This window comes from Ictidomys tridecemlineatus, chromosome 4 (assembly GCF_052094955.1).
Source record: "Ictidomys tridecemlineatus isolate mIctTri1 chromosome 4, mIctTri1.hap1, whole genome shotgun sequence".
In the NCBI taxonomy this organism is placed as follows: Eukaryota; Metazoa; Chordata; class Mammalia; order Rodentia; family Sciuridae; genus Ictidomys; species Ictidomys tridecemlineatus.
The window spans coordinates 158070143-158085523 of record NC_135480.1 but is presented as its reverse complement, the minus strand read 5'-3'; positions in this window follow the sequence as shown (position 1 = coordinate 158085523).

The following is a 15381-nucleotide window of genomic DNA, read 5'->3' as shown; positions in this document are numbered from 1 at the left end:
GGTAGGTGTTTTACAATCATTCTTTTATTTCCTTCACATTTGACCAACACACACCAACTTGTCTCATGTCTGTTCTGAATTTCTTAACTACTTGCACAGGAGAGTCCATTTTTTTTTTCTCCATCACAATCTTTATGAAGCAGCTTGGTTGTGGCATCCCTTTCTGGCTGACACTACCCTACTGCCAACCAGTGCTAACTCTAGCCCCCCATCAGAAGCCACTAAGGTGGCTAGTCAGGGCATGTCCCTGAGGATCAGTGTCCTCTTGATGTACCCCATACAAAGGTCCTTCCACTGCCTGCTTCTCAGACACTTGTTCCGGAGGTCACTGGGGATGCCTGTAATGATGGTCTTTGAAAAACCATCAGAGATGTTTAGAAATTGGTCCATCAGTGCCCATTGGACACAGCAACTTAATCTCCTGTCCAATCAGCTTTCTTCATCTCGTTCATCTATATCTTCACTCTCTCTCTGCCTCCAGAGCCTTCTGAGAGTTCGTACAATGACACGTCACCTGGAGACTTCTCTGCCCTGGTTCCTCTTTGTTGAAAATGAAGTTTACAATAATAAAATTAGGGGAACAGTGTGCATCTTCACTGGCACGTGCAGCTGCCTCTAAGGGGAATACTGAGGTTAACTCCTGTAAGGGTAGCTAAAAACCTGCTGCTTTGTTTTATTAAACCTACAAGAACTTAGAAGAAAGAGGTCATTTTTGTTTTGTTTTGCTTTGTCTTTCTCTTGCTCATGATGCTGGGGAATTGAATTTGGGACCTCACACATGCTAAGTATGCACTCTACCACTGAGCTACATCCTCAGTCCAAAAAAATTCGAGATTTTAAATAAGCCTTAAAGAGGTGAGGTTTCCAAGCCTAGGGACTTTCATATAATGGTCACTCATTAAACTGTTCTTGAATCAACTGCATTTGATATTGCCTTGTGCTTTTTTAAAAGAAATTACTAAAATAAAAACCTTCTCAAATGAAAACATTCCCAAGGAGGGGCAATGTCATCATTGGCTCATTATTATATCCTTAGTGACAATCCCATGTCAGAGTTTCCCCCAGTACTTGGGACTGAGAATTCTCAGAACAGCCTCAATTTTATGGAACATAATGTACCTACATGTGTGCACAGCACACTATGACATTATTGATCCCCAAACCCAATTTACACACCTTCTCTGGCTAACACTTGTAAGACTCTTTCTTCCAAGGGGGGACATTCCAGGGGGAAAATGAGTGAAGAAATTGCTTTTGGAAATGAAAATATATCTTTAAAATGTTGGTTCTGGAACACATACTGTTGAAATTGCAATTCAAGATGTCAAAAACCTGATTGGTGGTGGCATGCTTTACGGGGGCTCCTGCTACTTTAAAACTTCGTGTTCTAAGGTACTAGGCTTCATTTCCTCTCGTTCACTGACACAGTGTGCTGGTGAGCTGACACATTATTAGCCCCATTTCCATGTGCCAAAATTGAAGCTCGGGGACATTCGGTGACTTCCCCCAACACTGAGAGGCATGAACCCAAGCCAGCTTGCTGGTACTCCTCTTGAGAAGCACTGTTCAGAATGAGCACATTTTTCTAAATATCAGGCTCTTACTAACACATCCCCTGAACCAGGCTGTGATGAGGATGATGAATGACACGGATGACCATTTATTCTGACCCACTACACTTCAGGCACTGTATTTTTTTTATTTGTCTTTTTTTTTCAGATACTGTATTTTTCATGAATGTAATTTAATCTTCATAATGACTGGGTAAGTTTTTATTTCTTCATTGGGAAGAAAGAAATGCTAATTAACTAGCCCAAAGCCACGCAGCTAAATGATAGCCCAGCACTGATTAGACTGTGCTGTGTATGTTCTCGGTAACTATTGGATTGCCCTGCATGGAACGCTTGCTTAGAAGGGCTTGGCTAATTGTTTTTATGTCCCTTTAAAGCCACTCTTTAAATCTCCTCTTTTCTCACAGTGTATACTTCTAACTACTATCCCATACAGTATTTCCTCACATGACACTAACTGGTACCAACATAGAGCTGGCCATTACCTGGAGGACAGGGCATGGGTGCAGAGAAGGGGAAAATGAGGGTCTGGGTGTCTGTCCATCTCTCTATCTCCCACCACTGCCCTCTCTATTTAAAGCTCAATATTGCTCTGCCTTGGGAGTCTTACAGATGACATAGATCAGATCTACTAAGAAAAACTTCAGTGAGCCTCAGAGTAAATGGTGTACCTTATATACAATGCCATCTTTACCAGGTTTGCCCCCAGAAAACCAGGAGAATGTGGATGTGTACAATCATGCCTCAACTACTGGAAATGTTCATGGATCATTCTGGAGAAGATTTCTTCCTTTTTGAAGATTGGCCAATGAAATCAGAAAAGCTGTGCTCAGCTCCTACTTCTGAAAGCCCCTTGCTGTATAATTTCAGGAAGTTACTAAATTTCAGTAAACACCTCCTCACCCCCTCCCCAAAATGGGAAGAACTCGACTCTCCTTTCAGGTTGCTATGAGGATTAAAATACAGCTGTTATGACAAGGGGTGGGACCTCAGCAAACGTTGCTTTCTCCTCTGGAATATGTGACTCAGGATGTAGCTTTATCCCCTAGACATAAGCTTATGTACACTGAAGCCATCAAGGCCATGATTGCATCTGAGCACAGTGAAGCGCTCAGAGGCCCCTGGCATACCCAGTATTCCACTCACCCTTGCCCCCACACTCTAGCCCCTCCAGGGGACCAGCTCAAGTGGCTTTAACTTGACATCTGGACTGTTCTGAAGGCTGGTGAGTCCCAGCCTGCCAGGTTGGTGCTTCATTCCTTTCTCCCATTCATGGTTCCTTCACTCCATTGGTGTCCCCTAATTTTTACCTTGTCTTCTCTACTCCTTCATTCTCCTCTGATACTCTTCAGTGCCTTCAGAGTCTGCCTTCTCTCTGAGTTTTGTTTCTCTTTTTGTCTCCTTTCCTCCAGTTTTCTCAGCCTTTGATACAGGGAGACCCACCTCATATCAGTCGCGAGACTGTCTCCGTCCATGTCCCAGCAGGAAATAGATAGCCCACTCAAATTAGAAGGACTCTAGAAGGGTTTAATAAAAAGGACTATCTGCAAAGTGGCCACACAACAATTAGACCTGTGCCCCAGGTCTGAAATCAAGGGGCCTGTTACCACTCTTGGTCCAAAAAGATGAGGGAGGTAGTGGTTTCTAGAACAGGAAGGAATGTGGCATGGAAGGAGAGACCACAGGAGAGCAGCAGTGACCTGAGGGAGAGGACCAGGGGAACAAACATTTCAGATCTTTATTTCTCCCTCCCTTTCATATCTCTCTAGGGTTTCCACTGGACAAGCCCACAGAGGTGCCAACGAGCAGGCCTTTGGACACAGTGTGTGTGAAGTAGGGTAGAGGGGTGGAGAGGAGCACCCTAACCACACAGAGTCTGCTTCTTCAGAACCATGAGCCAAGCACTCACACACCTTCAATTTTTTGTAGCAGCATTGAACTCTCTTCTGTGTCTGCACTCATCACTGGTCTAGACAGCGGGAAGTCCTGGGTGCAGGGTTGTTGGGTGTGGCTGTCATCTTATGCAGACTTACAAGCTAATTGTATTTTCAATTCTTGTTCTATTTTCCTTCCTTTCTTTAATTTACTATGGCCTGCTCTACATTTTATGGAGCTATTTTAAGCATACACAGGAGATCTTCTTGCCATACACAGGGAACAATCAATGTTCTCATTTAATAATTCATTCTTTCATTAAATGCTCCAAGTAATTAAATAAAACATGAATAAATTCCACACTGATATTTGCTAAAGTTTTGTTTCTAGAGAATTTCACCTGTTGGAGGATAAGCTGGGACCATTATTTATAATGATGAGCAATGAAGCAGGGAAACCTTCATAGTGTATAGTCACATAGTATTCATTTCATTGTAATATTTATCAAATATATATATATACCTTTCAACATTCTAAAAGTTCTATGCCATTTTCAAGAAACTGGGACTCAGAGAAAATCAGCACTTTGACTAGTATCATATCTGGCAATTTTGGATACAGAATTTGATACCAAGTTTGTCTGGCACCAAAGCCCCTGATTTTCCTTCAATTCCTGACCACTACATCTTTCTGCCATTTCTACAGGAGTGATACAGAAGACCATTCTAATAGCCCATAGTTTTCCATATTTCAAAGTGTGTGTGTGTGTGTGTGTGTGTGTGTGTGTGTGTGTGTGTGTGTGTGTCAGAGAGAGGGAAAGAGGGAGAGAGGGTAGAGAGCGCATTTCAGAAGCATTGGAGACAGACTTTAGGGAAGTTCTAAAAAAGAAAGGTATAGGGAAAATAGAACAGGCAGAAAAATAAGATCTTCTGAGTGTCTTTCCATAAGAAGCTGGGCTTGCATATTTCACTGGACCCAAGTCTTCTCTATGTTCCCTAAAGAAGCCCTCCCTTGCTGAAGGTGACTGTTTTCAGATCCCAGTTCTAGATCATCAAGGGGCCAAACTCTCCTGACAGGGATTCCACAACAGTATTGGAGTGTCTCTCCTTTCTAATAGCATGCTTCTTTGAGGACCTCCTTCAGCACTCTGTGTATGTTTCATGTCATCTTGTCATCTTGTTTGCTTGAACGGTAGTTTTATAGATGATGTGGAGTTAACTAAGTGAAAGTCCTCGGAAATGTTAGAATCTCCCCTTCCTGAAGGAGAAAGCTGGTTTCCACACACGTCCCCACCACTCCCCACTATATCCCAAAGAGCTCTTTTCCACAGGAGTCTCCTTGGGAACAATGGCCCTCTCTCTAGGTCCCTTTGTGTACTAAGTGATCCCGGACTCCTGCAGCTCCCTCACCTTTGCATCAAATCAGTCACAAAAAGTCCTGTGGGGCCTGCATTGTGAATCTCTTCACTGGTCTTCCTCACAGTCACTGCCACAGTTTAGGAACTTATCCCCTCTCCTTTGACACAAGGAGTTATACTCATTCCATAAATGTTTTTCTGATGTAAACAAATGATCCATCTTTAGAGGGATCCTTCTAACCACTTCTCCAGGCTTAACATTATAAATTCTAGATTTCATAATTTCATGTTTGTGTTTAAGACACCTCTAAAGTCTGTCAAATGCCTTAACTTGATGAGAGAGGGGCCCACAGCTCTCTGGGTGCTCTATATTAATTTATGTCTTCCCACCTTTGCTCACAGTGTTCGTTCTATCCGCAAGCTTTATTGCCTCTTACTGCATGGCCTGTCTCAGCCTGAGTCCATGTCTTCATCATTATCAAGGGAAAGTGTCACCAGCTGGCTGGGCTGGCAACTAAAAAACCCCACAAACACAGAAATACCTTTTTTGGGGGCTCAGGGACATCTCTGAGACTTCAGCTACCACGCTGGAGGGCAAGGGGAACAAGGGAGGCAAGAGGCAAGAGAGTGAGTGCACAATGAACCTCTGTTTTTATTTAGGGGAAAGACATTTGATAGAAAATTCCACTCAAATAAGGCAAACACAGGGATGTGGCCCAGTCCCATTGGGTGAAGCTCAATCCCAGAGCTGCACTTCCTTGCCCAGCGAAGGTGAGGCCCACCTGCCTTGCACTGTGTGCGATGCCAATTCCCACCCCCATTACTCAAGGCTAAGGGGGTGTGTTCAGCTCCTGTTCAGAGTGGGCCCCCGACAGGTTAGGATCCATTGGTCCAGCTTGGCTCAATTAACTATGGCTAGTGGCACAAAGCCACTTAAAATACTCATGGCCAATAAGGAGCACTCTTTGCAGGTACATAGAAAGACAAGCCATTGTAAGTAGGCAGCACCCCAAGTTACCAGCTCTATTTCCCATAGTGCTGTAGGAACACAGAGAGGATAGACTGTGTGTCCATGAGCTAGCATGGCATCCAGGACCCTGGCATCCCAGAGGCAGGGAACTCCTCTATTGCATCGGTTCCTAACAGGTCTGTCTTGTCATTCACAATACATAGAGACATAATTCTTTTGCTAGTGCTTTCTACCTCTTGATAACTCAGCCTCAAATGATCATGCATAGCCCTAAAGGAAGGAGCAGAGGGTGAAAGAGGGAGGTGGTGCACAACCACCAGGAGGAGGAGAAGCACAGAAATCAAGGTACTTCTTGTCAAATGGCTATTCTTTCCTCCTCCTTTCTTCCCTGGAACTGCTCATTAAAGTGCTCTGAGATCAGAGTAGTCAGGATATCTCCAATGTTCTTTAGCTGCCAAATCCTTTTCTTCAAAAGAGACTTTAATAATACTAATTTAAATAAATCTGATAGAAACAGGACTAGCAGGTGCAGGGACTGAGAGCACTGGCCTGTCCCAATGTCCCCCAGTCCCTGACCTCACTCAACTCCCTGGTGACCTCTGGGAAGCACTGGGGCAGGGCACACAATGCAAAAGTTCCTAGAAAGACCACCACCAGGTAGGTCAGCCCAGCAGCAGCGAGAACCAAGTCCTCACCAGGGCAGGGGGAGGACCAGCAAGGGAAGGCAAAGGGGGTCTCATTACAACCTCTGGTGGAGTTTTGCGTATTTGCTTTTCATCAAAGAATTCTAACAAAGCCGTTTTTCTTTTACTTTTGCAGGTCCCTTATTTGAGACAAGAAAATGGCTGTATAGTTTGTGGCCTGCGTGTGTTGTGTCTGGTTCCCGTGGTTTGTTTTCGTGCTTTGAAAACGAAACCGTTCATGGCTCAGAGATGGAAAGCAGACCACGTTTTGTCAGCGAGGCCATTCGTCATGTCCCCCAGAGGGGGCTGTGAACTCCCACAGCCTTGCACTCTGCCAGCACGCAGACCACCCATGTTGCTAAGCTCAGAAGGCCACCAGGTGGAACAGAGCCAGACAGGGGGACATGAGACTCTGCTACCCAACTGACCTGAGGCCTCAGCCAGTCCCCACTCACCCCTGAGGACACAGATCCAAAACAGGCCAGGGAGATCCCACCTAGTAGTCCAGGTTCTCTTGCAGGGTGAATCCTGCAAAAGGTGGGCCCAGGATAAATTTTCTAAAGGGTCCAGAGTGAACCGAGCTCCTTAGATCTGCCCCAGAGCAGAACTCAGAGGGGAAATGACTTTACTGCTCCGGTAAAAGTTATTTGGCTCTATTTAAGTTGAACTCTTTTGTTTTTTACTGTTCTGCAGAAAGCGAGTTGTAAAATGCTCTGACATATAGCAAAGAACTTCTGTTAGCAAATGTCTGCACCTGCTGCGTTGGGGGAACCAGAGGAGGGAGGACGGAGTAGCTCGCTACAGAAAGGCCTTCCCACACAGCTGCCCCAGGCAGGCCAGCCACTCTCACCAACTGTCTGACTCACCTGGAAACTTGCTACAGATTCAGTGAAGATCCCACCCAGGCCTCTGGGGCTGGCAACCTAGAATCTGCACTTGTAACAGGTGATTGTGACCAAACTCATTTGTGAACCAGGCCAGTGGCGCAATAGTAATTGTAGGACCAAGTGTCTGGGAACTCTCTCCATGGGAGCCCAGGAGGGTGCTCCTGTCTCTAGGGGATAGGGTGGGTCTCGGAACTGATGAGCAGGACCAAGGAGGATGATCCTGTTTGCTTTGCCAAGTTGTATCAAGACTGGAGAAAATGAGTTATAGAGCTTGAGTCTTCTGAATCTAGTAAACAAACAAGTCTGGGGTGAAAGTACTAACACTTAGACCTGGAAATGACAGAGAAGGAATTGCTCATAATTGGGCTCAGTGAGGAACAAGTTGAGCCCAGAGCCCATATTTAAACTCTTGTTCCCTTGTTTTTATAGAAAGTGTTGGTTTATTCACATTGTAATGTTAATAAAAATAACGCTGCAACAGAAAGCACATGGAGGTATATAGGCTTCCTCACTTTCTCTCATTTTATCCTATTGGACATTTCCTCTTATTTGTATTAGGCCTGTGGATACCATTCACCCAGGAGAGACTCCAGGTACTCAAGAAGAATCCACAGCATCGATAGGCCTTCCCCCACCAATGCAGAGATACTAGCCAGCAGTTGATCCTGAACCCTGGGCTTTCGGGATTCCCTGAATATGCCAGAAGTCACCTAAATCTCTATTCCCTCTGACTGACCCCTGCCCCAGAAGATCTTTAGCGCAGGCCTGGACTCAGGGGCTGGCTGGATTACCAGTTGTCCCACAGCAGTTGGTGCTTCATCAGCTCCCACACTGAACTGTGACTCCTGAGTCAGATTCTCCAACTTCATGACTTCAGCATGTGTGGCCAAAGGGACTTAGCGGTCACACTCTCCACACATCTGGCATGCTTCACCTCTTGGGCCTCATCTTGCAAACTTTCTAAAAAAAAAACAAAAAACTGATTATCTCACTTCTTTCAGATTCAGAAGACTCAAGCTTTATAATTCATTTTCTCCAGTCTTCTTTCCCATTGGGTGGAATGGTGAGTTTTGATGGGAGGAGAGGATGCTGGGGGTGGGGGGTGGGGAATGGTTCTTATCTCTTCCTGTGCATTATCTGAATTGGAAATCCAGTCATGATATATGTGAGTGGAGGAGGGGTGCGGGAGGAGACATTCCAAAACCTACTGGTCTAATCACTTGGCTAATCACATTATCCACAAATGATTTATATTCATATAACTAGTGTTCCCAGGGTAGGGAGTCACCATCACCAGCTATGGCCAAGTCTCCCTGGGAAAACAAGGAACTGAGTGAACAAGCAGCACCATCAGGGTGAGCCGAGGGCACTAGAGATTTCTTTCTTTAAGTGATAAAATGGGAGTAAGAAGAAAGAATGGTCAGAAATAAGGACTTCTCCAAGAATTTTTTTTTAATTTCCCTGATTATCCTTTTTTACTTTTAAAAAGAAAGGTATTACTCCTCATCCTATGAATCCTCTAGAAGTGTTCCCACTGCAGCAGACATTAGGGGGATTGCTGATGTAGGAGTATCCCTCTTTATGTCAGAAGACATCTTTCTCTTAGTCACAACTCATATCTGGCTTGGTAAAGACTCAATGAGTGTCTGGAATGACTGATGTGAGCTTGAAAACATATGGTCCCTGGTAAGAAGTTGTTCACTTTGGGGACAGAGAACAAACAAGTGAGATGAAAGCAAGGCCACCATTGGTTTCCCTTTCCCATTTTTGCTCCCTCTCCCTACAGTTTGCTAAAAGTGCAGTTTTTGAAGAGGTTAAAGACAACCAAATTTCAATTAACACTCACATTCTTATTCATGATGGTCATTATATTTGCTAACGTCACGGGGACTTGATCTCATGCATTCTGAACTGTCTCAGTATTTTCATGTGCTGAGGACTGAAAAAAAATGTTTAAAAAACATATCTAGGCTGTGTCCTTGTTTGTCAACTGATAAATCTCCATCAACTCAGTCACCTCCTGTTAATTCTTTCCATATCACAGGGAGGAACCTGGAAACACATTTCCTAGAACTCTTCCCAGTATGGCTGTGGGTCAGAGTACAGCCTCTCAGGGCCCCTGAGTGAGATTTCCAAGCCAGTGTTGTCAGTGTCAATGTCATGCAGACCTGTGGTCAGCGGGCAAAGGCTGTGGTGTCCAGACAAGCTGCAGTCACCTGTCCTGGAGCTACCAGCCAATGTACTAGCTTTTATGTGCTCCTTTTGTTTGTTAAATGTTTTTATTGGTACATTATTATTATACATAATAGTGAAGTTCATTCTGACATATTCATACAAGCATGTAATACAATTTGCTCCATTTTAGTCCCCAATACTTCTACTTTCCCTCGTCCTTTCCTTTCTCTCCCTGCTCATCTTCCTCTACTGTATTGGTCTTCTTCCTATTTGTTCATTGTTTCTGTTTTAATTGGTGCTTTATAGATATACCTGCTAAAACACAGATTCCACTGTGGTATATTCATACATGTGCAGAGCATAATTTGGTCAATTTCATTCTGCAGTTCCTCCCTTTCCTGTCTCCCCCCACCCCCGCCATCACCTCCCTTTTGATCCCCTTTCTCTACTCCATTATCTTCCTTCTATTTTCCTGGGATATTCTCATCCTCCATGCCTACTCCCATTTTATTTTTTAAGTTTCACTCCAGTTCTTTCTTATCTTATGGATTCTTGAAGTTCACAGTGATTTGGGGCACTTCAGTGCTGTAGAGAGCTGAGATCAGCAGCTGGAGTCCCCTAACCCTAGGTCCCCAGCTCCTCCAACAGTGTTGTAAGCCTCTAATTCTCTGAATTAAACCATTGTGATATAATACCCTGGGGGCTTCTGCTTCTCTAATCATGCTCTGATAATACAGTGAGCCATTAGAATGGACGAGATCTCTTAGGAAGGAAGTGTAGGCAGAGAAGAGCGCCAAGGTGCAAAGGAACTGCTTCCCTGTGCCTGGCACAGTCTGATGTGCTACTCTGCAGCTCAGCAGGGCCCCTTCTGGTATCTAGGCAAGGCTCTGGTCAACTGATAGACCAGGCACAATGACAATAGCCATCAGTTATTTCAACCTGCCCCACGCAGGCACTGTACACACATACTTTTGTAGGTGTCCTGATCTTTGTGTTGTAGCGAATGAGACTGATGCTCAAAGAGATGAAGTGACTTGGCCAAGGCCACTCAGCTAGTTATCAGTTTGGACTTGAGCCCTAGGTTACAATGAAATCCCTGTGTGTTCTACTCTGCCCCACTGCCTTACTTCACCAGCCTTATGATGGCTCCTTGCCTCAGTTTCCCCACCTGTTAAGTGAAGGAATTTGGGTTAGATGCCAGCTAACACCCTGCCAGGATTCAGTCTTCTGACTCTGTGAGTGGACAGAGTACACCTCAGGCTCACTCCCAAAGGCTCAAGGCACCACGAGACGCTCTTTATAAATAGGCTCAAGCAGTGGGAAGTGTGAGGAGGCCACGTGGGAAACTAGAAAGAGGATGGCATGAGTTCAAATCTGACACTTTCTATCTGTGCAATGCTGAGCTGATCACCACACGCATAAACCTCATGACACATCTTAATAAATGTTAACTGTTGTTGCCCTGGAGCTGAGTCATGGATATGGGAAGCATAGAGGACAATCAGAGCTGCAGATGAAGGGCTGGAGCCACCAAGTAGGGAGAGAAAGTAGGAAGGGTGGCAAGTTACACAGCCCTAGAAGAGATTTCGGAGGTACAAAGAAGCGAGAGAGAGAGAGAGAGAGAGAGAGAGAGAGAGAGAGAGAGAGAGAGAATGATCAGTGGCTGAGAAGACCTGTAATTCCATCAGCTGGGGAGGCTAAGGCAGGAGGATTGCAATTTCAAAGCCACCCTCATCAAAAGCGAGGTGCTAACAATTCAGTGAGACCCTGTCTAAATAAAATACAAAATAGGGCTGAGGATGTGACTCAGTGGTGGAGTGCCCCTGAGTTTAATTCCCAGTATCCCCCCTAAAAAATGGTTTTATGGACCAAAAGACACTTTTCTTCCAATCTGAAGAAACAACCTTTATTTTAAGCATTCTGTTTTACAGGTTTCCAACGTTAATAGCACAACTTCTGGAACATATTGATTCAGGTTTAAAAGGAACCACCTGTGCCCAACACTCACTCAATGGAATATTCTGTAAGAGAAGAGTAACTCAAGTAGAAAAAAACAGTGTTTCAATCTCTTTAGTCTATCAATTATCTCAGCAAAATTGACTGTTGGCTCCCAAATACAGTGCCTGTAAACAGGGAAACACAGCGAGATCACCAAAGGGAGGGCTGAGCCTACCAACATAGTGTGTTCTTCTCTGGATAGTGATTTCATTTCACTGACTCTCAGAAAAGGTTAACTGAACGAGTTCTTGAAATCACAAGAAGGAATCCCAGGAGATATGATTGTCAGGACAAAATAATGCCTCTTAGATGGGGAAAGAGCCTTGAAACTTGTTAATGCTTCCATGAGGGAACTAGGAACATCGAAGGGTCCTGTCACCATCTGAACCTGAAGGGGTTCCACACTCAAGAGTATATGAATTTCTGGCCTCTAAGAAAGAAAGGGATGTGAGGACAGGTCTCTCCACCCTTGGAAGGATTCACAGTACAGAAGTGACACAACAGTCATGCCAGCCAAGGACCCACATGAACAGTGCCATCTTCCACTGAAGCAATTTACTCAGAATCTCCATGAACTCTCATTAAAGGTCAATGTCAAGAGCAACACAAGTAATATTTTGGAAGTGATCTTAGACTGTTGTTCCAAACTGCTTCTCCTGGGGTGGAGAGAGTAGAGCGCGAGCCCCAGACAGACCACTTTTTAACTAAGTGACCTTGGGGGATAAAAGTCACTGTTTCCCTGAGTTGCTTCCTGCAGCTACAAAACAGGATAATAGCCTATGCTCTGGTCACCCTCAGGATGATGGTGAGGAGAAAATTATAAGAGTGTAAAAGTGTCTTGGAATATAGGGACATTTTCAGCATATAACCCATTACTAAAATCTTATATTTATTTCTGACTATCATAACTTTACCTCATTGCCCAGATTTTAAATTATCACCCTTTTAATGACAATGTCAAACCTCTGGATCACTGGTTGGTAAGGCAGGGTGGTGGATAGTGATTTCATTTCACTGACTTGTAAACCATACATGGACAAACACACACCAGAGCCGTCACGCACCTACCATCGCAGCTAAAGAAGTTCACGGCAAAGTTGCTATGGCATCAGCTAGACCCTGAGTATGAGATTGGAGTGGGCCACGTCCTCACTAATAAATGTCAACTTGATTTGAATTACTTGCTAAAGCAGAGCTTCGACAAAGCCAAAAAGGAAAACCAAAGCTTTCTCGATAAAATGGAATCCCAAAGCATAAATAAAAGATTCCACCTGAGAAGAATGATTTATTATCTCTCACTCAAGAAAAGGATGCGCAGTCCATTCTATGTGACCACATCTCTTAAGTTGTTTGTTATTGGTTTATAAAAAGCTCATGCATGTGTACACACACACACACACACACACACACACACACACACACATACACTACAGATTTCTAGTTTCTGTTAAAAGAAAACCTAGAAATCATACTTTGGTTACTTGAAATGACACTAGGAAAGCCTTTTTTTTTTTTTTCAAAAATTACCACTTCTTTACCCACCCCCAAAAAAGCAAATTAGCCTACACTCAGAAACACTGATGAAGATTTACATCAGCCAAAGAGAATTTAGGATTCAAAAAATCTAAGACTACCAATCATTGGGGCATTAAAATGAGGCTGTCACCAAAGAAAAGAGGCTGAATATCTAAAATGCGAAAACCCTTCATATCTACCATGAAGACATGAATTAATTTATTTTACATCAAAGGAGTTTGGACCATATATAATTCACTTCATGATAAGTTATTTGATTAGAAATTCTGGAAATAACCATTTGACAGCACAAAGTCTCTCATTCACCAAGTTCTCCAAGTCACAAGAGAGGTGACATACTATTAAGAACATTTACATTTTTGCAAGAAAAAATACTTTTCCTAAGAGTAGTCATCTAAAAGTGAAAAGAGCTAAAATATTATTTTTTCTTTTTCTGATTTTTTTTGTTCACACATGTCTAAAATAAACTAAATGTTTCTACTTTCCATTATAATTTAGACAGTTTCATAAAAATAAACAGTGGATTTGGGAGGGGGAGTTGGGGATTTTTTATAGCTAAGTATCAATTATGAGACATGACCAGTCCACAATGTGACCATACCTATTTTGTCATTAAGATAGATAAAATATTTGGATAAAATATTTGGGATACAATATTGAGTGAGTGGAGAAGAGTCATTTGAGGCTCAGTGAGCATCTCTGTTTTGGGTTTTAAAAAAAACTAATCAATAGAAGCAAACATTTCAGTTGCACTATATAAATAGAGCCGACATTTCAACGTTTAAAACCTGGGTTTTCCCCATGCAAACCTGCCTCAGGAGCTACACCATATCTGACAAGGCCACAGGATTGCTATTTTCTCAAGGACCTGTGTCAGTTAAGATGTGCTTGACCCTTAGAGGTGTAAACAATAGAGAAATGTATTACCTCCCATACCAAGAAGGCCAGGCAGATCATGACACGGACTCCACTGCTCTGGAATTCTCTCAGCCTGATCCTCTGCATGTGTCAGCTTTGTCTGCCTTCTTTCATGATTGGAAGTTGGCTGTCAAAAGCATCTAGGGCTACATTTTTCCTTGTTCATATTCAGTGAGCAAGATATCAAAAAAAGCTCCCAATTATGGAATAAAGATTCTTCCCTTCAGTCTTATTTGGCCGAGTTAAGTCCCATTTCCAAACCCTGTATGAGTAGTTCATGGGTCCATAAAGCATGAATTCCCCTAAACCCTGGTTCCAGAGGTAATGACCAGCAAGGGAGTGGCTTGGGCCAACCAGGAGTCACCCCTGAATCAGGATTCAGTGATACTCCCTTGAGTTATTGGGCTGCACTGAAGTGAGAGTTGATTATCTAAATGAAAATCAGGGTTTTGTTAGGAAAGAAGAAAGGGAGAAGGGGTTCTAGAAAACACCTGACAATTTGCACATTCAAATCCAGTAAGCTTCCTGGAAGTAGTGAGAAGAATCTTGGCTCTAATTATGTGCCTGGAAATAATGTCGAATCATGGCCACCTGTCACTCAAAGGGGTGTTTCTCAGCTTAACTCTTGTGTGTTCACATAGTCCTAGGAAAATGGTTTCTAAGTTCCTTAAGGGACAGAGATGCACATAAAACTCAAATAGCCAGATAAAATATCAAAGCCTGTCATGAGAGCTATAAACTCAGAAGCAACAAGGACTTTCTTGCAGTCTCTATGGATTGAGGACAAAAAGCCACTGGGTGAGGAAACACAGCAAGGTAGCAGCTGAAAAGCCCAAATTCTTCCCAGAGAACACAAGTCATATCATGGAAAAGAAGGATACTTGGGGTGGCTTCTTCTAGATAAGAGCTGAGAGCTAGAGGTATGAACATCATTCCAGAGTCCTTGGTGAATTGCTAGGAAAACCTATCTAGCCCTCCTGTGTCTCCAAGGCTGGAGAAGTTCTCTCATCCAAGAGCTACCAAAAGGGGAACAGATTGAAATTGTTGGTTAGCTACAAAGGAAGGTCATGGACAAGAAGATGTAGGGGTGCTCACATGGTTAGATCAAGCCTGGAGCAAGCCATGGTCTTCTGATCTTAGCCTACTTCAAAATTCCTGTTTTGGAGATAGAGAAAAGGACACAGAAATTTTTTTATTTGTTTTAATTAGTTATACATGACAGTACAATGATCTTGACATATCGTACATTTGAATTAGATGGGATATAATTTCTCATTTTTCTGAGTGTACAGGTTGCAGAATCACATTGGTCATGCAGTCACATATATATCCACAACTATAATAATGTCTATTTTATTCTGCTGTCTTTCCATTCCCCCATCCCCCTCCCCTCCCCTCCCATTACTTCTCT